Consider the following 2,500-nt stretch of genomic DNA (forward strand, 5'->3'; position numbering starts at 1 on the left):
TTTTCATATTTTATTTATTAGTTTAATATTTTGTGGTAATATCTTGTGTATTTTTTTTCTCTTAAATAATAATTTCCTTTTCATAAAGCTCAATATCATTTCTTTCGTATATTTTTTGTATTCTTTTTTCGGGATTCCATACGTTCTTCCCCTTTCTCTCCCCTTCTCTCCTCCCCCTCCTCCTCTTCCTCTCTCCCCTTCCCCATTCCCGTTCTCTTCCCCTCCTCTCTATTTTGTTCTTTCGTTTCTTCTCCCGTACTTTTTATTTATTTATTTCTGTTCTCTTTCTTTTTATTTGGGAAAATAAAACGTCAGAGAAACAGTGTGGTTTGTACTGCGCTGTCTTTGTTTTAGTTCAGCACTTTAGTAATTAAACACGGTTGTTGTTACGTATACCGTGTCAAAATTGCGCATTCGATATGAACATTCGTTACTTTATTTCACGATTCAAATCAAAGCAAATGTATTTGCAAATAGCGTTGTTTTATCGCGACAGTAAACTATAACGAGGGTTAGGTATATATGAACCTTGCTGATAATGATTAAAAAAGCAACAGGTAACACACGGACCCAAACATTAACATTTATCTTACCGTGTCGCTGTTTATCAAAGGAAGGAGTTAAACGAACTTGACATTAATTGGGCAAATAAGAGGGAGGAAGAGAGGGGGAAGAGGACGAAAGAGGCGATAAGAGAAAAAGAGGGACTGGGGAAGAGGAAGGGATGGCGGGGGAGAAAGGGAGGAAGGTGATGGATAAAAAGAGATAATTTGAGAAAAGAAGTAGCAGGGGCAGTAGTGAGAAAGGGGGAAGAGGGAGGAAGAGGTGATAAGGAAATAGAGAGAGTGGGGAAGAGGAAGAGGTGGCAGGGGAGAAAGGGAGGGAAGTGATGAAATGAAAGAAGAGGAGGAAGGAAATGGGGGAAAGAAAGAAGGAAAGAGGTAATAGACGGAATGATCGAGGTGAATGAGGGAGAGAAGGAAAGGAAAGGAGTAGTGGGAGAAAGAAAATAAGAGAAAAGAGGAAGCGGAAGGTGTGATAAGAAAAAAAGGAATAAAAAAATAAATTGAGAAAGAGATAGAAGTAGAAAGTGAAGTGGAAAGAAAAGGAGGCGAAAGGCGAAAAAAGGAGAAAGATGTGGCAAGAGAGAAAAATCGAAAGGGGAGAAGAAAGGTGCAAGGGATAGGAAAGAAGAAAAAGAGAGAAAAAAGAGGAGTAGATTGGGGAAGAGAAAGAGCGAAAGGGGAAAAGACAAGGCCAAGGAATAGGGAGTAGGAGAAAGAGCGAAAGGGGAGAAGACAAAGGCAAGGAATAGGGAGTAGGAGAAAGAGCGAAAGGGAGAAGACAAGGACAAGGAATAGGGAGTAGGAGAAAAAGAGAAAGGGGTTTATGAAGACCCTAATGACCTGTACTCAAAGCCTTCTCTCTCACTTCCCATATATCGGAATATCGGCAGGCCAGTATCGGGCCAGACGGAGATGGAGTGTCAATACCCCCCCTTCCCCCCCTTCCCCCTCCCTTTCCCCTCGCCCCTTCCCCCTCCTTTAAGAACGCGTGGCACCCTCCTGTGGCACTGATTAGGGTCGGTGCCAGTTTAGCGCCGACTTGTTACTGTGATATTCTTTCTTTAATATGTTTTTTTTCTTTCTTTTTTCTTTTGTTTCTTTGATTTTTCTAGTGCTTTTCGTCTTTATTGTTTTCCTCGTGTTTTTTTTTTCATTGTCTTCGATTTTTTTTATTTTATTATTTTATTAGTTTTTGTTGTTGTTGTTGTTGTTTTTGTATTTTTTTCTCTCATATTTATTCGTTTGTATGTTTTGTATTCTTTCCATTCCATTTATTTATATTTTCGAAACACACACACACACACACACACACACACACACACACACACACACACACACACACACACACACACACACACACACACACACACGGCCTCCACATGGCTTTACATAACATAACACCAACCAGATTTGCATATATAGCACATCTATGTAAAGCCGTTTATATATGCATACACCTGCAATTAAAATTTATCATGGCGTGAATTTAGCTGGAACTTGACTTTGAGAGAGAGAGAACTTTGTCAGTTACGTCTTCACTTTTGATTGTTTTTTTTAATTAATTCTCAAAGTTATTACTTTTTTTTATCTTGTTTTTTGTCTGTTTTTTTTTTTTCTTTCTATGTCTTTCTTGTATTCATTCTTTATTGCAGTTTTCTCCTTTCTTTTTCTCTTGTCTGTCTGTTATGCCTCCCTCTCTTTTTCATATTCTTTCTTTCTTTTGCTTTCCTTTTTTCATTTTTCCTTTCTTTCTTTCTTTCCTTTTTCTTTCTTTCTCTTTCTTTCTTTCTTTATCCATTCATGTTTCGCATAAGATATTTTCTGCGAAATTATTTTACCTAAAAAGTAATTAAGCTTTAATTAATAATCGAGAATGTTATCATCAACATGTAAGACACAACACAAAATTTCATAAGAAATTACACAAATATGAA

At 37.5% G+C, this 2,500-nt stretch overlaps 1 protein-coding gene across 2 annotated transcripts in view; it reads left to right on the forward strand.

Annotated features, from left to right (window-relative positions):
* The window catches only part of LOC125033333 (schwannomin-interacting protein 1-like), a 172,274-nt gene that overhangs the window by 29,442 nt on the left and 140,332 nt on the right, over positions 1-2,500 (forward strand). The window lies entirely within an intron of this gene.

The sequence above is a fragment of the Penaeus chinensis genome, chromosome 16 (assembly GCF_019202785.1).
Source record: "Penaeus chinensis breed Huanghai No. 1 chromosome 16, ASM1920278v2, whole genome shotgun sequence".
NCBI lineage: Eukaryota > Metazoa > Arthropoda > Malacostraca > Decapoda > Penaeidae > Penaeus > Penaeus chinensis.